The 21,746-nt window shown below is 47.0% G+C and overlaps 1 protein-coding gene and 1 long non-coding RNA gene across 7 annotated transcripts in view; one reads left to right on the top strand and one right to left on the bottom strand.

The window, feature by feature from the left end:
• Positions 1-8,096: 8,096 nt before the first annotated feature.
• On the bottom strand, positions 8,097-19,654 carry LOC128332112 (uncharacterized). Its single transcript, XR_008310556.1, has 2 exons — positions 19,559-19,654; positions 8,097-8,786 (listed from the first exon to the last, which is right to left on the bottom strand). It is a non-coding gene; the product is annotated as an uncharacterized LOC128332112 (long non-coding RNA).
• SCN4A (sodium voltage-gated channel alpha subunit 4) overlaps positions 8,388-21,746 on the top strand; it is a 121,987-nt gene continuing 108,628 nt past the window's right edge. For 2 of the 6 annotated variants that reach the window (XR_008310555.1, XM_053266424.1), the window contains exons 1-2: positions 19,775-19,860; positions 21,060-21,147. The gene's annotated coding sequence lies outside the window, so the exon portion shown is untranslated. Of the gene's footprint in view, positions 8,525-15,790; positions 15,868-18,196; positions 18,381-19,774; positions 19,861-21,059; positions 21,148-21,746 lie in introns of those variants that run through there. The other 4 variants (XM_053266427.1, XM_053266425.1, XM_053266429.1 and 1 more) reach the window with 4 other exon arrangements.

Raw genomic sequence — 21,746 nt, forward strand, 5'->3', positions numbered from 1 at the left:
TTTAAAAAATCAGTAGTGGGGTAGCATAACCAGCCCATTTTCACCTGGGACTAAGGACTGGGGCTTCTAGGACAGAGGGTGTGGTTTTCCAGAGAGGCTTCAGCCTCAGGATCTCTTATTTTGGAATTAACTGCTGGTTTTCCAGTTAGTTCCCAGTGTTCCTAGAAACATTAAACTGGGAAAGAGGAAGTGCTAAGAAATGTATGATGGCCATCTTTTCTTTTTCGGTTTTGTTGAATGAATTAATATATACATTCTTTTCTTTAAATCCCAGGCTGGCAGCATTCCTGATTAAAACCTAACAGGGGAGAGGGGGCAGAGGAGTATAGTTAACGAACACGATTGATTGTAATAGTTCTGTTTGCTTTTTCTTATTTTGTGTAGTAGTTGTAAAATAACTCAAATAAAGAAAGTAATAATTAAAAATGACTAAAAATGTATCATTAACATAATTTTGCTATAAAAAAGGGCAGAGGGTCATGTGTTAGCTTCTACCACTTGTCAATCTGCAGGCCAAATATAATATCTCAAAGCTGCTTTCCCTTAAAGGGAAAAAATGCTATTGGGGGATTGTTACACGTGTTTTCATGTGATCTGACAGGAAACTGTCAACATGCAAAGTTAGAAGCAAGGAACTGTGGGCTTGTGTTTAAGGGACAGGCTGATGAGTTATCCTTGCCATTCTGGGCCAGCAGTAAATGCCATCTTTCCTTTGGGGACACTAAAGCCCTCTTTAGAAGTTATGAGTGCCCTGGGCGCTCACAGTTACAGCAGACAAAAGTGGGGAGGAAGTCCCACTGCCCTGCTGTCAGTCATCCCCTTGCACCAATGATCAGGCATATGGTGCTGTTAGTCTGAGGGGCGGCGGCACCGTAAGCATGATCGTGGGATTTGCGGCCAATCCGTGAGCTGCAACCTGGATCTAACCAGCTCATAATGTCTGAAGCTCATAATGTCTGAAGAGGGCTTAAGAGGCCATTTGTATGGCCAAACAGGGTATAAACAGCAGGCTTAGGCCATCCATCCTTAGGACACTGGCCTAGGCCATCAGAGAAGAATGAACTAACACCTAGAATGCTGGCCTAGGGGTCTAGCTTTGTCCACCCATATCTAAGGCTCTGGCTTAGGTATGGGCAACCTAGGTCAGAGTCATAGATATCAGCAGCTTAGGCCAAAGCATGGGCAGCCGAGGCTAATACCAGCCAGAACCCTAAACATGGGTGGAGTAGGCCAGTGCTCTCAGTATGAGCCATAGATATGGGCAGCCTAGACCAGTCCAGGGTGGTCTGGGTCAGCATCATAGGAATGAGCAGTCTATTTATAGCAATAGCAATAGCAACAGCAATAGCACTTACATTTATATACCGCTCTATAGCCGGAGCTCTCTAAGCGGTTTACAATGATTTAGCATATTTATTTATTTATTATATTATTTATATTATTATATTATTTATATATTTATTATATTTGTACACTGCCCCAAATGTACATCTCTGGGCATTCACAACAACATGAAACAAATTAAAACAGAAATTAAAACATTAAAACAACTTAAAACCACAATTCTAGTTTTAAAAAAACCCTGCGTGAATAAATGAATCTTTAACCCTCATTCAGATTTTGGAGTAGATTCCCAGCCCAGGTGCGGAAACAAGCAAACCACTGCAGTCCCAGCTATGCTCTTGTTGTCAAACTCTCACTTGCACTCTGGTACATGATATATCCACGGGTAGGACCCCTCACCAATTATGATATTTATGATATTAATAAAAACGAGCTGGGCTGGGCGCAGAGCATCTGTGCCTCTAGTTCTCCCCGCCCAGCCGCCTGCCCCCGCTGCCATTTCCTTCCTCCACCCTCCCAGCCGTTGCAGCCGTTTTTGCCCACCTGCCCGCCCCTGCCTTCTCCCCCCTCCCGCCTGCCGGTAAACACTAGCACCGCCGTTTCCCCGCCTGGTTGCCCACCTCTGCCGCTGTTTCCTTCCCTCCTTCCTCCCCCTGCCCGCCTGCCTGCCCCTGCCTTCTCTGCCCGGCTGCAGCGCTGTCGTTTTCCTGGCCAGCCGCAGTCTCTAACTCCTGGGCCCGTGCCAGCTGGCTGGCTGCCACCACCATTTTCTTCCCCCTGCCTCTCCCCATCGATATCCTATCCAGCAGTTCTCCAAACTTTTGCAAGAGCTGCCACGCATGGGATTAGCCACGGGTATGCCTTTCTATGGTGGAGGGGAATCTCTCCCATTCCCTTTGTAAATCAATTGGGAGGAAAACCACTCTGGAAATTAATGGGCTTTCTATGGTGGGGTGGAATCTCTTCCATTCCCATTGTAAGTCAGTTGGGAGAAAGCCACCCAGAAATGGATGGGCTTTCTATGGTGAGGTGGTTTCTATCCCATGGCCATTTTAAGCTATTTGGAATGAGAGCTATTTGGAATGTTTCTCTTTAGAAACTTCAGATTTGCTTTCCCTTGCAAGCTCAGTTGACCTTGTAAGATGATAGTGTCTGAAACAGAGAGGCTGCTCTCATGCACAGGCAAAACCTGGCTAAGGAAGCCCAGCCCGATTTTGCCAGCACATGAGAACCACCAGGAGCCACTTGGCTCCCGGCAGCAGCAAACCCACCTCTGGAGCTTGCCTCCAAAACAAGGTTAAGAGAGCAAGCACTCCTGTAACCCCATTTTCCTGCTCGTCTGCCAGCACTGGGGCTGGGAGACTGTGGGGCTACTGGCCGGCATCGGGGGAATTCCCACAATGCATGGTGCCTTATGGGTGTTTCGGGGATGGGGTGATGCTTCCCAGCTCCTGACCTTCTGTGCTGTTGGGTGCAACTGGCAATTATTTAGGCAGGCGATCTGCCTGCCCAGCAAAGACAGAGGGATCATCTGTGGGGAGGTAAGTGCTAGCAGCCTTCTTCCCTGCTCTTCCTTGAGCCCTTTCTCACTCATCGTGAGAAAGGGCTCATAGCCTGAGGGACTGCAGAGTTTGGCAAGATGAAATCCGCCATGCCAAATTTAATATTCGGAACAAGTAAATCATTCAGAAACATCTGACTACATTGCACAGAAGAGGGGGTTTTAGCCAGCAGAATAAAGCCAACGGGATCACAACAGCAGCAACTACAAAATGTCAGCTTCAGTTCATCCACAGTACCACCCACAGTACATCTCTGGTCCTTTCCTCTTTCTCTTAATGGGATACAGCACAGAAGGAGGGGATTGGAGCTTGATTCCAGGTGGAGATAGCAAGAAGATGGAGAGGTGGGGTGTGTGGCACTGAGCAGTCTGCTGAACCTCACTCGCCTGCCAGTGAAGTGTTAGAGGTTGTTGATTTTTACCCACAATAGGTAAAACAGCAGAGCACTAAGGAATGAGCACACACTACAGTTACAGAGTGGGTAGCAGAGAATGGTTTGGATATTGTAGCTGTTTAGAGAAAACACATGGAGATCCTTGTATGACTAAACACTAAATATTTATTGGTTAAATACACTTAGATAGGAAAGACCTATCTCTAATCTAAAGGACTACATAGTGGATAGGTAAGGAGAGAGAGAGATGTTTCCATCTGCTCTCTAGGAGGAAAGGAAGGATTGTGACTCAGCACAGGAAGCGCTGCCGAGTCAGTTCAGGGGTCATAGAGTAGGGACAGATAGGGAGACCCTGACTCACTGTCTCTACTCCCAATGCCCCTAGTGGTCATTAGGACAGTTGGTGCAAAAGGTCGATGCACTGGAAGTTCATCTCCAACATGAAGGTACCGAGATAATGGGTTACATGACAAACAGAAGTGGCAAAATGTGCTCTAAAGCCAGTTTATCACTGACTCAATGCATATATCATGTGTGAGCACACAGGGATAGTGTGTGGAACAATCAGAAACACTGTCAGTCCCTCACACTGCACCCTGGGCCTTACTCACCCAGAAAGGGGAAGCAACATTGGGAGATGTTGGAAAGGTGCGATGTCCTGACATGCTGCACGGACTGGCTGGAGAGAATGGTGATGGTCAAGTGATGGGAGGAAGCTGTAGTAGCTCACGTGCACAATGGTGATGAGGCGGGGCTCCTTACTCCTGAGATGGTCCTGGGATATGAGCAGCTAGGCTTGGGAAACAGCAAAAGGAGGGTGGGCAGGGAGGTTCATCCGGGAAGGCCCGGAATGGAGATAGGAAACGGAGGAGGAAGTGGAAGGCCTTTGAAGGGATGTGTGGGGAAATAGAGGTATTTAGGGATGCCCAGATCAGTGATGAAGTGGATGGTACTAAGGTGGGTTCTGGGTCCACCAGTGAGAGGCCAGAGCAAGAGTTTAGTCTGGCAGGAGGAGGTACTGAGTGAAGCAACTCCCTCCCTTGCAATCGGTGACCTTGAGAGAGAGGGGCAGGAACCATCATGAACTGAGGGAGGAATCAGAATGTTGCCTCAAGTCCTGGAGAGCCACTGCCAATCAGAACAGACAACACTGCTGTAGATGGACAGCAGCTTCCTATATTCAAATGGAAGCAAATCCAACTAACAGAACTGAAAACATATCTTGGCCTGCTAGTCCTGGCTGGTGTGTTTCATGCCAGTTATTAAGAGCTGCAGGGTCATTAACTGGGGAAATGACTTGACTAGCAAGCCAGAGGTTGCCAGTTTGAATCCCTGCTAGTATGTAACACCTATATCGGGCAGCAGCGATATAGGAAGATGCTGAAAGGTATCATCTCATTCTGCGCAGGAGATGGCAATGGGAACCCCCCCTGTATTCTACCAAAGACAACCACAGGGCTCTGTGGTCATCAGGAGTCGACATCAACTCAATGGCACACTTTACTTTACTTTAAAGTTAATGGAGAATTCACAGGACAAGACATATACTATGTATTTACTATGTGTAATTGGCATTTCTGGAGCATCGGAACAAAGTTGAATGGGAAAGTTCATTTTTGTTGTATGAGGGATGTGCAGAATCCTCGTTCAAGCCATGAGACAAAGGCCACGGGGTAGGGGTGGGTGGGGGCCGGAGGTGGCAGCTTCCACTTGCTATTGGACTAAGCACAGATGCAGACCTTGTGAATATGCCTGTTTAGTGCGTTCTTGGGTGGTTGTACTATCCACTTTGCACCACAAGATGGAGCTTCAGGGCTCGGGACTCTCAGCAGCTGCTCAGTTATACTGACCCCTAATGCCAGCCCTGGGTGCTTACTTCTGAGTAGATAAGCTTGCAGATAGGCATAGTAGTCTGCTGCTTGAAACTCCTGGAAGTTTTACAGACAGGGCTTTCCCACCGAATCCACTCCTGATTGGAGTGTGCCAGTCCACATATTTGCTGGATTTAACCCCACCTCCCTGTGGGTTATCAGGGACCAGGCAGACAGGGCTTTGTTTTTCTCCGAAGGGAGGCTGCGAATTCTGGCTTAGCCCAAGTTATGTCCGGGTAAAAAAATCCTCTATTTCCAGCAACTTTTGGAAAAAAAACCAAACTCTGGGGCTTCTGCTTTCTCCAAAGGTATAGATGGAGGTGCTGATGGCTATGCGAATGGTCTATCTAATCCCTCAAATTAAAATGCCACAAATCTGCTGTGAAGCAGATTCGCTCTTCAGATACCAGGCACAGAGCCATGTGTGAAAAACCTCCAGGCTTGGGTTTCTTTTCTTTTCTTTTCTTTTCAATCTCAAAACAGTCTGGTATATCACAGCAGGACCAAAGGGGCCATGTGAGTTAACCCCAACAATGTTTTATTGACTTCATGTTTGGCCAGTCAACGTTTGTCCAGTTTTATATCCTCATCCTTGGAAGATCCGAGGTAGGGTATCATAGTGGTTAAGAGAATGTGAGCGAGGCAGTTCTCAGTCAGAGAGGCACTTCAGTAATTTTGGAGCCTGGACCTAAAGGCCTTTGGAGCCGCCTCCCCACCACAAGTTAAGCATCATCATCCCCCTTCCCATCCCACATATTTCTTTCCCCACTCCCCTCTCTGTCCCCACTCCCCACTACAGCACCCAGGACAGGTCATCATCGCTCACGACTGCCTGGCACAGTACAGGCCACTGGCAACCACACCACCCAGGAGAGACTAAAGAGGATTTGGGGAGCCCCAGAGGGTGTGGAGGCCCTGGATTTCAGCCCCAAAGTCCGGATGTCAGAGCATCACTGTTCTCAGTTCAATTTTCACCTTCAGCAGATGTCTTTAGGTGTCTTTAAGCAAGTCACCGTTTCTCAGCCTCAGCTTCCCCACTCCACCTTGTAAGACAGGGATAATGCTACTCAATTACTGTGATGCTCAGGGGAACCTTAGGGCTCCCAATAAAATTGAATAGGCCAGAAGTTCATATCATACCCAGTTTTGCACCGCTCAGTTGCGCTAGGCTTTCCCCAGTTAATTCTTCCTTCCTGTGAAATTTGTTTGCCAGTTTGGACATGGAAACGTCCTTCATATCTAGTCTGGCAATAGGGAGAAACAGGACAAACTAGCTGGGTAGAGATTTGCCATGGAGTGGCCTAGAAGGATAGGTTCCAGATGCTCAGTTGGGATTGAGCTGTAAGAGGAAATGAGAAGGTTGCAGGACATTTTCAGCTCGAGGCTCCAGGACTAGGCAGTACCTACCTCAGTGGCGTAACTATAATAGCGCAAGAGGAGACAGTTGTCTGGGGGCCCACTGCCTTGGGGGGGCCCCCAGAGGCAAGTCACATGACTGACTCCCCCAGCCATGCATCCGCCTGGGCTTTCTTCATTTGTATTCATCCTCCAAAATTGATGTGAGTGTTAAGACCTGGAGCTACCAGAACAGCATGTCTTTCTCTAGTACTATTAAATGACTTGCATCGTCCACAATTTACAAAACCTTAAAAAAAATAATTTAGGATGATGTTCTATTGTGGATCTGTTTGATTTATTATGCTGAGTTTTTTGTAAGTATGTATGTTTTACTAAGTACTGGTCTATGACCGCAATAAAGGATGACTGACTTCTATTGTGGCACATAGGTTTTATATAAATTTTAAATTTTACTCTGCTTTTTGTTACCACTATTCAGCCTCATTTAAGATTTCTTTACTTCATGAGCTGAACTTCAGTGGGGGGAAGGCATTTTAAAATCTTATCTCTGGGGCCACTCCAACCTTGCTACACCCCTGACCTACCTAGTACCTACCATTAGCTCACAAGAGCCAGTTACATTTTACTCCCAATACTGTAGACTGGCAAAACATTAGTGAAGTCTCTTCTGGCATCTTTAATTAGTAATTTCTTCCTTGCCCGTTTATTTTAAGATAGTTTCTGCTTCCAGGCTACTCACTCAACGGTGGTGGTGATCATCATCACCATTGTCATTATCATCAACAACTGCTCTGGTAGCAAAGACAAAATGAGAAATTAAAAGGCCTGTTGGCAGGGAATGTGTGAACCAATTAATGGGCCATTTCAGGGATGCTTTGGCCATGATTAAAGGCAACAATTAATTAAAGGGCCAGTAGCCAAGGAGCAGAAGTTGCTTTAAAAGAGAGGGGCAAAAAGAGTAGACTACTCATTAATGGGCTAGTAGCATATAAATATTAATCATATCTGTATTTGTATTCGTAGTAACTGGGAGAAATGGGACCTTTGTTGAATGGGACTTACTTTTGAGTAAACATATATTAGGATCTTGCTGATGGGAGGTGGGCATTGCAGGCTTGTTATGAGGAACAGAGCACTATATAGAGAGGACAGCTGGTCTTGTGGTAGCAAGCATGACTTGTCCCCAAACAGGGTCTGCCCTGGTTGCATCTGAATGGGAGACTCGATGTGTGAGCACGGCAAGATATTCCCTTCAGGGGATGGAGCCGCTCTGGGAAGAGCAGAAGGTTCCAAGTTCCCTCCCTGGCTTTTCCAAGATAGAGCTGAGAGAGATTCCTGCCTGCAACCTTGGAGAAGCTGCTCCCAGTCTGTGAAGACAATACTGAGCTAGATAGACCAATGGTCTGACTCAGTATATGGCAGTTTCCTATGTACCTATCAAGTACCATGTGGAACCACAATTTTAATTCCACCTGATTGCAGAATACCAAAGCCTCAGTGGTGCTAAAGAGCCCTAGTGTGGAATAATCTTGCCCAGTGACCTCATATAACAGATGGACTCAAGGGTAGAGATGGAGACTGGAGGCTGTATATTATATTTGGTGAGGGTCAAAACTCCAGAATGCCCAAGTGTTTGTAAGGACCCCACTGCTATGGGGCCGAGCACAGAACATGTGGATATTCCTTTTTCTGTGCATTCTCAGATGGTTGTACCATCCACCCTGCACTACGAGATGGAGCTGCAGGGTTGCAGGAACCGTCTGACACTTGACCAGCTGCCCAGAAGGGTGAGTGCCAAAGCTGAGAGAGGATGATGCTACCTGAAGAACCCTCGGTCCTCAGGTTTCAGCCTGACCATCTGACGGCAGCAGCAGCTGTTCTGCCAACAGGCAGCAGCCCGGCCTGAGGCTCCCACACTCGGGAGGTCTGAGGGGAGTGAAAATTTGGACCCTAAAAAGGGCCTTTCTTTGGGATATTGCTCTCTCCATCAAACAGTAAGTAGGCGATGAAACTCCCAGCTGCTGCCTGGCAAAACCATTTTGCCTCAGAAATGTCTTTGCTCTTTCCCCCTCACTAGGGTAGGGCCAGTGAATTAACATCCCAAATTCTCTCGCATTGCTGGTTATTCCTGTCTTGCTTTGACGGACCTGTGGAGAGTTATGTGCTGGTGCTCCTGTTATGCTGACATCTTTGACGAAACGAGTGTTTGGTTGTATGCTTCCCTCCCCTCCAGCTTCCTTCAGGTCCCTGTTGGTCCTGTTAAGAAAACATGCAAGGATAGAGGAGGGTGAGTGAGGGGGACAGTGTTGAGGGACAATTGTGTGTGTGTGTGTGTGTGTGTGTAGTGGTGGGGTTTTGTACACGGGGCCATAAACGACAGGAGGGACTGTGTGACTGAGAGTTGTGTGACACAGCTAGGATGGGAGCTGCAAAGAGTCTGCGAAAGACTTACAAGAGGGGCACGGCTGTAAGGTGAGATGGGCCGAGAGTCTGTCTTCTCCGTGCTCCAGAGGACGACTAGAATCTTGGCTTTAAAACCAGAAATGCCCCCCAGCAGCCCAGCTCTCTCCACTTTCGTCTATCACTCTAAATATAAACCCAGGCCTGGCCACACAGGGGGTTACATGAAAGGACTCTGAACTGCTGGGGAACTTCTGGGGAGTGGGAAATGTCCTCTGAAAGTTGGAATCCATCTGTGGCAACGCACAGTTACTAAAAGGAGAGGTACTGAAGTTTAGTCCTTTTTGGACATAGCACACTCTTGACCTGAAAGCACTGCTCCACTAAGCCCAGATAAAGTTTTTGCCCAGCAGTGGTTACTGCAATTATGTTGAGGGAAAGGTACTCTGCCCATGCTCAGAGACACTTTCCTGTTTGTTGTTTCCTTCACATTTTGAAGGGTTGAAGCCTAGCAGCAGAAATAGATTCTGGTACAGGGACAAAGATCAGCTGGAAGCCCTTAAAAGAGAAGTGCAAATGGATGTTCTCAAGATATAAAAGTGTGTTTTCTGACTTGTAAGGCAATGCTGGTTCTTCTTCTGGTCCCACTGATATCTTGGAAATTGATCGGCGAACCTGACCACCTAAACCACTTTTGTATTGGCTCCTAATCATATTGGGAACGCCAAACGTACTTAAAGTAGAATTGGTGAGCTTATTTTCTACTGTCCGATGGTGGAGCATATGACATGTCTGAACCCTCCCCCTTGGCTGGCTGTTAGAGGAGCGATATAGTTTCGATGTGTTGCACAAGAGCTCAGTGTCCATGATATGCCATGCAAGGACATGCTACACTTGAAGTGGAGCCTCTAATGCAAGCTTCCCCGGGACTGAACCAAGGGGGCGGGGGGGGGGGAGAAAAGAGAAGACAGGTTGGATCTGTGCATGATAGGGAGGAATGAGCTACCTGCAATGTGGCAAATGTCCAGGGGATGATGAAAGAAGCTAATTATTTTTATTTGTTTCAGTCTTGTGGTTCACACAAGAAGCTTAGCATGACTGAAAGGTTACCTGCTAATGTTTACCTGGCAATGGCATCCTCCATTCAGGGATTGCTACAGCTAGAGACATCGTTACTGGGGAAGTGTACCCCAATACACACCAGTGGATGTGCTGTGTTGATCACCAGGATCTACTTTATCGATACATATGGGATTCAGAAGGAATGTTTCCCAGGTTAAACTAGATAGTGATTGTACTTTCCTGCTTCTTTCTTGTTGCTTGGCTGGCTGGCTTGAGTCATCTAGATATATTTTCTTTGGATCCACTTGTTCTGCAGCATACAGGTTTTCTACTTCAACCCATCAATAATTTATTATGTTCTTTGACCAACTAGGTTTTCTACTGCTAGCTTGCTGTGTTTGGGATGAGGTGGGTTGCCACAGAGCAGCAATAGAGATCTTTGTAAAAAACATTTGGCTGTCTTGTTAGAAATTAGGGTGTGCTGGTTGGCTTCAGGCAGGGAGTTCCCTTTGTGTCCTGTGGGTCTCCATGATGAAAAATAATTTGGTCTACACAAGATCCTTCCGAGCTAGAAAAAATACCAGCTGCAGTCTTTACTTCCTGAAATCAGAGGTGCTGGGCCTGGAGCTCATGTGAAAATCAAACCCTCTCATCCTTGTGTTATTTTAATCAGGCATACCTGGAGCCTCATCATGGTTGTCAGTGGGAAGAAATGGTACTCTGTATATGATCAGAGGCACTCTCTTACTCTGCATGTGGTCAGAAGCACTCTGTTATTACTAAGTACATTTTAGGGCACAGGAAATGGGTTCTAAGGCTGGCGAGCTATGTTTCTTATTATGTCCCACTCAAATGCCTTGTGCTTTATGTCCAAGAAGAGTGGCTATAGCAATATTACAGGGGTTGGACAGGACAATACATTTGACCAGCTCCACCCACTACGTGATTAGGAACATGAGTACATGTGACTGCTTCCCAGCATGCAGTTCCACTTTGCATAGTCACATGGGAATGTGGTTTGTCTAAATATTACCTTAATTTAATATTTAAGTTGTGTGTGAGGGGGTGGTTCAGGCTCACACACACACACACGATTATGAAAGGTACCAGGAAGATGGGCAGAATATGCACACCATGTCCCCAATCACAAAATGAGGCAGAGTGGGTTGGACATATTGTCCAAACAAGCCCACATTTATACCAGTGGGCAGCCCAAGGTATTGAGGCACCTGAGGCAAGGTGCCAAATGCCTTGTCCCATGTCCCTGGTTGGGGACAGTCCACTTCTAGAACTGACGCTTGCGAGCTCTGAAAGTGGTGCTCATACTTCGTGCAAATATTGCAAGGGGTGGAAGGACAGGAGAGCAACCTTCTCTCTACTGCCTGTGCTCCTGGCAAAGCTGGTCAGAGGGGTCCTGAAGAGTTGCCCCATTGTCAGCAGCATCTTGCCACTCTGCCGGCATCCCAATAATCCACTGCCTGAGACATCTGCCTCACCTCGCCTCATGAAAGGGCCATCCCAACTACTATAGCTGTCATGGCTTCCCTCAAATAATCCTGGGTATGGTGGTTGGGTGAGGTGCTGAGAATTCTCTCTGTTAGAGATCACCAGACAGGACTAAAGTTCCCAAGGTTTCTTAGGGGAGAGCTAATGACCATTAAACAAGTTTAAATCTATAGTATAGATCAGGGCTGTTCAACTGCGGCCCTCCTGCAGATGTTGGCCTACAACTCCCATAACCTCTGGCTACTGGACATTGTGGCTAGGGATTATGGGAGTTATAGTCCAAAAACAGCTGGGAGGCTACATTTGAGCAGGCCTGGTATAGATTCATCCATGAGATATTGTTTCTATAGTTTAGAAAGCATTATAACCTTCTGGATATAATGCACAGTTCTGGATGTTGGGGATTTCACTATTAAACAGTCCAGATCTACCCTCCCCACCCCTTTCTCAGCCTTGTGGGAGTTGTTACTGCCTGATCCAAAGTGGGAAACGGCTGCTTCCAAATATATATTCTAGTTAATGTCAATTTTACCTTGAGTTGCACATGTAGGAAATGCAGAGACAGATTTAATGGTGATGAGTGAAAAGACACAGTTTGTGTGCTGAATGTGGAATGTAAAACTGGGGCTGATGAAGGGTTCTTCTGATCGTATAAACTAGGAAACCAGGAAGGAGCTAGTTAGTTCTTATTTGCAAGATAAATAATTATACAGCTGAAGCTACACTGTAAATGGCTTGTTCTAAATGCTCATTTGCCCTCTGATCCTTCTGCTTGACAAGCTGCCTTCAAAGAAAGAAGGCTAAGATTATCATGGGGGTGTTATATCCCTGCTGCCTCTTCTCCTTCTTGAAGCCACATTTCAAGATCTACTTTTTCGGCCCGAGCCTGAGGGCCAACTTCAACCCTGTTCAGACATTATGTTGTACCAGCATTCAGATGTTTTTATGCTTGTTCAAGTTTTTGTGTGAATGATTGTACTGTACCTGAGCTGATCAATCAATCAATAAATCTGGGTACAGGCCCCCTGAAATGCAGGCTACAGATAGGTGTACTGCTGGACCTGCATTCAGCATAATGTGTGAATAAGGTTATTTGTACCTGTATACACTGTACACAGATTGTAGGAGTGTTGAACATAATGTCTGAATAGGGATCTAGGCAATATGATGACTGTGTGACTGGGGCCTGTGCACTTGGTTAAAAAAAAAAAAGTAAATAGCAATTATGCAGGGTCCTCATTGAGACCGGACTTGCATCAGAAGAGGGGGATCTTGTCCCTGCAAAGAACAATCCAGTTGGAGGGGGGCGGGGCGGGGTGGGGCGGGGGGCTGGGGCTGCTGTTTGCCTTGGAAGGGAATTTCCTCTTGGCACCTTATGCAATTGAAGATGCATTGCAAAGAGCTTTTGCTGAGTACTTGTTTGCCCTCTGATACTTCAGCTTGACAGACAGCTGCTTTCAAAGAAAGCAGGCTAGGATTATAATTAGGGGTCTTATTTCCCCAGTGCCTCCTCTCCTCCTTCAGCCCTCATTTCAAGATCCACTTCTTAGGCCCAAGCTTTATCTGGATTTAGGGCTGACACATTTTTATGGACAGAGGCCCTGAGCTTTTAAGAGCTGCATGACGGGCAAAAACCGACAGCCACAGCTTTCCCTCAGCTTGGCAATGCAGTGCAGGGGAGGGGAAAAGATGTACTTCAGGATCGGCGTTTCTGCCTGTCATGCAGCTCTTAAAAGGCACGAGCCTCCATCAAATACAGACTTTTAAACACGGGGCAATGCTGGAGAGCTGGTCTTGTGGTAGCAAGCATGAATGGTCTCCTTTGTTAAGCAGGGTTTGCCCTGGTTTGCATTTGAATGAGAGATTACATGCGTGAGCACTGTAAGATATTCCCCTCAGGGAATGGAGCCGCTCTGGGAAGAGCAGAAGGTTCCAAGTTTCCTCCCTGGCAGCATCTCCAAGATAGGGCTGAGAGAGACTCCTGCCTGCAACCTTGGAGAAGCCGCTGCCAGTCTGTGTAGACAAGGGCTGCTCGACCTTGGCCTACAAGCTGTTTTTGGACTACAACTCCCATAATCCCCAGCCACAGTGGCCTATAGTCAAGCATTATGGGAGTTGTAGCCCAACGTCTTCAGGAAGGTCAAAGCTGAGCAGCCTTGGTGTAGACAATACTGAGCTAGATGGATCAATGGTCTGACTTGGTATATGGCAGCTTCCTATGTCCCTATGTCCCTGCCCTTTGCTCAACTCCCTGGCATCTCCCCACCTTGCATCCCTTGACCTGTCCTTCTACTGTAGTTTAGAAGCCCTCTAGGCAAGGACTGCATCATTTAGTATGTTTTGTGCAGCACCTAGCAAATTTCAGGTACTACTTTAGGGCCAATTGATGCTGGTGGTGTAGCTAGCATAGCCTTCCCTTTTAGGTGGAGCAGCCACATTTTTAGGTGTGTCTTTCTCATTTTCATCGCAGTGCAGGCCAATTCCGCCCCCCCCCCACTCGCTCACTGCGGTAAAAGGATATGAGGGGGAAGGGAGAGGCAGCGACCTTACCCCTCGTTCCTCCTCCATGCTGAGAGTACATTAACTTATGTAACAGGCATGTATTAAAAGTCGAGTTAACAGAATATTCATTATGAACAACACCAGGACTTAAATGACTGGCATATTTTTGTTTCATAAGAAATAAGGATTGGCTTTGATGCTGGATTAGATATCTCGGTTTCAGATTCCACTCGAATAACAAACCAGTCCATCCCACATCTCCTAATAGTTTCTGGAAAGACAGAGAAGAAAAAAGACCTTGGGGTGGTGTCTTGATTCCTCCTTGAGGGCCCCTACTTCCTGACTTGCTTCTGACTTTTCTTTAGATTGCTCTTCCTGTCAGACAACCAGGGAAATATTTTTAATTGGTAGCCATGTAACTCAGAAATTAGAAACTAATTATGGAAAGCAATTTATTTAGGGTAAAGAAATTGCTTACCCCTACTAACTGTGCAAAAAGGCATCATTTAAAGTGGGATTACCTTATATTTAGCAGGGGGAGAGCAACTTACCCCAGCACAGATTGTGAGCCATTTTGGGAACGGAAACTATCTTATGTATTTATTATTATTTTTCTATGTAAACTGCTTTAAACACGTTTGATGAAAAGCAGTATATAAATACTTGTCAGAGTAATATGTAGATTGACCCTTAGTTTCTGCCCTGAGAGGAGCGTGTGACTTACACTCCAGGTTCTGAGAACAACAGCTGGTCATCAATAGCCCATTCACACATTATGTTCAACACTCATACGAATGTACAGTGTACACAGGTACAAATCTGTACACAGGTACAGTCATGTTATGTTGAACTTAAGTACAGCAGTACACTTCCGATTTGTACCATGTATTTGAAGGGCTTGTTTCCCAGTTCACTGGTGAAATGAATACAGGTACAGTCATTCACACAAACACATGTACAAGTGTACAGACATCTATACACTCGTACAGCATAATGTCTGAATCAGGCTAATGTACATTAAGCAAAGATTGTTAACTATAACATTATATGAAAGCCCAGTGAGATGAGATGGTAATCTCTTCACTGTGCACAACAGGACAGGTGGTTATAACAAAGCATAACACCACCTCCACGGGGACCCTCCCTTGTGTGCAACCATGCTTCAGAAGTACAGCCCTGTAGGATCATCCTGTTTCATACAGTGGCCCACCAGATGCTTCTGAGAAGCCCACATTCCTGTGTAATGTACAAAGGATAATGTATTCTTGGTTTAGTATTAGAAGCCACTGCGGTAAGCCTACAAAATCAGAGGAAGAGGCAAGGAAATGAGGTACAGAAGGAGTTTTTGCTGGTGGCCCTAGAATAGGGAAAGGCAACTGTCCAAACTGGGGCCCCGATCTGGCCTCAGTACCTTCAGCCTTGGTGGTGGCTGCTGTTGAAAATTACCAGTAGTTGTCTAATGATATCCTAGGCTGTTACAGTCCATTGTTTCTTTCTTTTTATCCCACTGCTGCTAAAAAGAAAATATTAGGTATCCAGATGAGTTGTAAAGATCCTAGGGATGTGCATGAATTGCGATTTGAAGGGTGATTTTTAACACATCTCCTGCACCTTTAAAATGGCGGAACACAAGTGCATATCTGCTCCCCACCACTCAACGCCACCTCCTGAGTCAGTGGACTCCTCCCATTCCTTCAACTCACTGACTACTGATTCAGATGCAGCTAATTGCCTCCTGATCAGGGGATTTGTCTTGGCTTCTGTATGCTCTGGGAGAGGAGATGGGCATTTTCTTGCTATGGAAATTAATGGGACAAGTTTGCTTTTCCTATTCAATGGGAGTACCCATAAGTAGTTTAGTTTGGAGGTAAGCCAGCCAATGACTGTAATAACCTGTCTCTTAACTGTAACATTTACATTTGTCAAATCTAAATGAAAATCTCTATGAGTTACCTGATCTGAAGGTTTCAGACAGAAGGGGTACACTTGCTGAAAGAGGTTGAAACATCCTGCCTTATCACATAGGGATTCTAGTGTGCCAAACCTTATTATTGCATTCTTATCCCATTCTTCCTCCAAGGAATTCGGAGTATATGGTCCCCCGCATTTTATCCCCATGATAACTTTGTGAGGTAGGTTAGGCTAAGAGAGAATGGTTGACCCAAGATCACCCAGTAAGCTTCAATGTTGACTGGGGATTTGAACTCTGGTCTCACTGGTCCTAATCTGATTGAACCACCACAGCACATGCACTAGTCCTATTCAGACATAATGTTGAAGTCTTGTATGAGTGTACAGTGTATACATGTTCTGATTGGCATGTTATGTTGAACACCATACAGCAGTACTCTTCCTATTTGTATCATGCACTTGAGGAACCTGTATCCAGGTCTACTTTTTAAATGAACACAAGTTCAATCTTATTATCAGGCAAACATATTTGCCCGATATGTTTCCGGGCAAAATACAAGGTGTTGGTTATAACCTACAAAGCCCTAAACAGCTTGGTCCCTGGGTATTTAAGAGAACGTCTTCTTTGTCATGAACCCCATCGCCCACTGAGATCATCTGGAGAGGCCCGTCTGCATTTGCCACCGGATCATCTGGTGGCCACTCAGGGACGGGCCTTCTCTGTTGCTGCCCTGAGGCTTTGGAATGCACTCCCTAGTGAAATAAGAGCCTCCCCATCTCTGATAGCTTTTTAAAAGTCTTTAAAGACACATCTGTTCACCCAGGCTTTTAACTAATATTCTTTTAATGGTTTTAATACTGTTTTTAAATAATGTTTTAAAAATTTAAAATTGTTGTAATGTTTTAAACTTTTTGTTTTAGTTTTAACTAATGTTTTACTTTTTGTTTTGTTGTAAACCGCCCAGAGACGTACATTGTGGGCAGTATAAAAATATGTTAAATAATAAATAATAACAATAAATAATACTCATTCACAGAAAAACATGTACAAGTATATAGTACATGTGTACAACATGTACGACTGCTAACTGAGCAAAGGGACACCTTTTAAAGTGGCGATTCTCTTATATTTAGCAGGTGGAGAGAAACTGGTCCCATCCAGCCCCAGCACAGCATCCCTCTAGTTTCTGTTGCTGGTATCTGCCTTATGTTTCTTTTGAGATTTTGAGCCCTTTGGGGACAGGGGACCATTTTATTTATGTATTTTTCTTTGTAAACCTCTTTGTGAACTTTGGTTGAAGAGCGGTATATAAATATTCATAGTAGTAGTATAGGCATCTGTAGACTCAAACAACAGAATGAGGCTGTTCTCACGAGCAGCCAGGACTGGGCTAGGGCAGCGAAGCCCGAGCTTGGCTGCCTATGGGAACCACCGTGAGCCAACCGGTTCCCTGCAGCTCCTTGGCAGCAAACCGGGCTAAGAAGCTGGGCTCTTAAAGGAGGTTAAGGGAGTGAGTGCTCCTTTAACTCCATTTACCTGACCGTGTGTTAGCACTGGCTGAAGCACTGACGGGCTCCTGCCTGTCGCTGGGGAGATCCTCACAATGCACTGACCATTTCTGTGGTGCATTGTGGGATTTCCAGGGGCTGGAATGATGTGTCCCAGACCCCGTGCCTCTGCGCTGCCTGGAGCAGTGGCAGGCCATCTGGGCATGCGATCCGTGCTCCCAGACGGTGCTCAGAGATCGTCTGCAGGGAAGGCAGGCTTGCGCAGCCTTCCCTGCTAGCCAGCCCTCCAACGCGATCGTGAGAAAGGGCAAACATAATCTAAATAGGGGTAGTGATGCATGGGCCAATCGGACAGAAGAAGAAGAAATGCCTGGCCTGGCCTGCTCCTGTGCTTTTACCAACAACTTGATATGCAGGTATCAGAAGATGAAGCTTTTCACAACATGGAGATAAACATTATCAAGTGATAATGCCTACACATCAAACTACTGTTAGAGGCACATGACTGAAGCTAGTAGAAAAGGTGGCAACCCTATTGAATGAACTCTCTTTAGGGACACCAGTGTCTGTGCAGCCGTTCATTGCCTCAGTGCTTCTCTCTTCTCTCCCTTCCTGCTCTGGAAGCAACGTAGCTCTCTATCTATTCTCAGATAGTTTCTTAGACGGTTAAAAAAAAAAAAAAAAACACATGCAAATATGTTAACATAGAATGTGACAGAACCTGCAGAATGGCCTAAAGTCTGGTTGCCAACTATGGATTGCTAGTGCGCCGACAGCAGCTTGATCTACAAAAAACAGCAGCTGAAGCTTTTTGTGACGTATCGTAGGCATTTATCACTTGCTGCAGATCAAGCTGCAGTGAAAAGGCACAGGAGCAGGGATATAAAAAGTTGAAGCTCTAACAGTGTCATACGACTTTCAGACCATTATCTGGGTTCAACTTGCAGGGCGGAGCTACCGGTAAGTGCTGATGGCTGCATCCTGGGTTATAATTGAGAAGGGGAAGGGGGTGGGAGAGCTCTTCCCTGATATTACTGGAGCCACCAATGGCAGGAGTGGAAGTTATAGGCCCATCCTATTGGGAAAATTAAACCGTAATTACGGCTTAGCCTGCTCTCCCCGCACACAAGCAGACACTCTGCTCTGGGCAGCTGCAGTGGCCGCCCACACGACTGGGCTGGGGAGTTTGGGGGCCGTGTGGCCCCCAGAAGCTCCAGCATGCCCTGCGCGAGCGTGCAGGGCATGCTGGAGAGACCTGCGAGCCGGGAGGGTGCTTTTCAGCCTCCTGGCGGGGTGTGTGTGTGTGTGTGTCTCCTCATGAGTAGCTGTGGCATGGAGCTACGCCACAGCAACTCACGATCAGAAAAACTGGGTTTGCGGAGTGCTCGCTCTGCAAACCTGGTTTTACTGCTGGGCTATTTAAGCGGGTGACCCACTTAAGAACCACCGGGCTCGGCTACGAGCCTGGTGGTTCTCACGATGGGAGGAAATCAGGCTAGCCTCTGCTAATCAGATTTCTTCCCATTTTGCGAATAGCCTCACAGTCTGTATACAGTATATACTTGCTGTTGACACTGTGTTCAATAACGTACAGTAGTACACTTCCTAAAAGTTTCCTGCATTTGATGGGGCCTGTATCCAGCCTGGACCTAAAGGCCTTTGGATGTCCCCCTCCAGGGGTGGAGCCACCATTGGGTGAACGGGTTCAAAGAACCTGGGCCACCGCCCCCAGGTGCTGTGCCTCACGGCCCCACACGCCCCAACATCAGACGTGGAGGACATTATTTTGCTCCCAAACAGGGCCCCGCAGCCCTGTTTGGGACCAAAATTGGCCTTGGCTGAGTTGGCAGCATGGCCGGTAGTGATGTGCATGGTCCGGAGCAGTCCGGACCAGCACCAAAGGGGAGCCTATCTTTTAGGGCGGGGAGGGCTTGTTTACCCCTCCCGCGCCTCTTTGCCCCCGCCAGTGGCCGTAATTTACTGTAAAATTGGGGCGCTGGAAACCAGCCGCCCCAGCCGCCGCCGCTTCCGCCGCCCCCCCCCGCGAGCAAATTAGAGGGGAAAAAGGCTACTGCCTACAAGGAAGGGCTACTGCCGCCCTGCCGCCGCCACCCGCCACCCCCCCCACGAGTGCTCACCAAGTTAGAAGACTTTAGAGAGGAGCTCGCGAACAGAGCTCCTCTCTTATCGAAGCCTCCGGCCCAACTGGGGCCTTGGGCGCGTGCGCACGTGCGCTAGAGCTCTTCTTCCACTAGAGCTTTTGCCGGAGGCCCGGTCTACCCAGCTTCCTCCCGGCGGGTAGACCGGGCCTCCGGCAAAAGCTCTAGTGGAAGAAGAGCTCTAGCGCGCGTGCGCACGCGCCCAAGGCCCCAGTTGGGCCGGAGGCTTCGATAAGAGAGGAGCTCTGTTCGCGAGCTCCTCTCTAAAGTCTTCTAACTTGGTGAGCACTCGTGGGGGGGTGGCGGGTGGCGGCGGCAGGGCGGCAGTAGCCCTTCCTTGTAGGCAGTAGCCTTTTTCCCCTCTAATTTGCTCGCGGGGGGGGGCGGCGGAAGCGGCGGCGGCTGGGGCGGCTGGTTTCCAGCGCCCCAATTTTACAGTAAATTACGGCCACTGGCGGGGGCAAAGAGGCGCGGGAGGGGTAAACAAGCCCTCCCCGCCCTTAAAGCAATACCCCCCCACCCGGACCGGACCAACCAGGGCAGAACCGGTCCGGCAGTTCGGCCATTCTATAGAATGGCCGCCGGACCGGTTCGGACACACGCCTAATGGCCGGAGTGAATCTCCCTGCTTTTTAAAGGCAGGGAGAGCCACCCCTGGCCTTTCTGCCCATGCAGTGAGGCTGATCTCCCTTCCAAACGGGGCCGCAAGGGAGACCATGCCCCTGCATCTGATGTCAGATGTGGGGGTTGGGGCCAGGGGGCTGTGGTAGCTGGACACGGGCCACTACCAGCCACTCTCCATGCCTGCCTCCTCTCCTGCAAATTAAGCATCATAAATAATTAGAAATCAATCAATCAATCAATCAAATAAATAAATAAAGTTCATCTGGGTGACCACACCACCTGGGACAGACTAAAGAGGATTTAGGGGCCCCCATGGGCTGTGGAGGCCCTGGACTTCAGCCTGAAAGTCCAGGGGTAAGAGCACCTCTGCTCACAACATATAATGACAAGCATTTCACTAATGGTTGTGTTCTATCTGACAGCCATCACAACAGATTATCAGTGGTGTGTGTGTGTGTGTGTGTGTGTGTGTTGTTGTATAACATTGGTTTGCCCCCAGATTCCTAGTAATTTTCAGAAAGGACAGTTTGTCATAGTTTGCATTTGGTTTCAGATTTAATAACTGAGATTTGCTAGGTGTGAGAAATTGGGGTGAAAAGGATGGGAAGAAATCTGTCTTTGTCAAGTTCTATGCCCACTTACTCAGAAGTAAGTCTCATGGGTATCAGTACAGTTTACTTCCCAAGTAAGCATTTTAAGGATTGCAGTCTTAATTTTCTTCTGTCATGTACACATCTGAGTACAATTTGTTCTAAAAGCAGGAGACATCAAGACCAGCTGGGTTATACCCCACTGTTGCTTTTAAAACTAGTGTTCCGGATGAGCATTTTAATACAGGCTCTTGTTTCACCTTCAGGATAAAATTCTCAGCAGCTAAGCAGCAAAGCCGGCTTCCTTCGTGGCGTCACTTAATCCCAGAAAGCGGAGGGAAGTTCTCTGTGCAGGTTACAGAACAGGAAGTTTGAAGGAATAATGTCTGCCATCAAAACCACAAAAGGAAATTGATTCAGCCAAGTGGCATTGGGTTACTTACAGGGACAATTTTAGGGGTGGGTGAAATCTGTGTTTCCAAGCTTCAACTGAAGCCAGTGTTTAACATGAGTTATGCCTGGGTGTTTTTCACACCCAGCTCTTAGTTCACATCTCCTCCAGAATGCAGGGTGTGCATTCACATTTCGACCAGCTTTACCCTGGATAACTAGGCAACCAGGACCTGCCTGGTTGTAGTTATACAGTGACGAGGAAAAGCCACACTACCCATAGTGAGAATAGCAAGTCATGTTTCAGACCTAGTTGAGCAAAGCAGACCATGATCCCTTTCTCACGACCCCATGAGTGGGCTTGCGGGTGGGCAGTGGGGAAATCTAGAGCATCTTACCTTCCCCACATATTTTATTTATGTATTTAACATATTTGTATACCACCGAAAATGCAAGTCTCTGGGCAGTTTACAACAAAACAATACAACAAGTAAAAAGGTTAAAACATTACAATAATTTAAGATTTAAGATAACATTACAACTATTAAAAACCATCAAACTAT

The sequence above is a fragment of the Hemicordylus capensis genome, chromosome 6, assembly GCF_027244095.1.
Source record: "Hemicordylus capensis ecotype Gifberg chromosome 6, rHemCap1.1.pri, whole genome shotgun sequence".
NCBI classification, from domain to species: Eukaryota; Metazoa; Chordata; class Lepidosauria; order Squamata; family Cordylidae; genus Hemicordylus; species Hemicordylus capensis.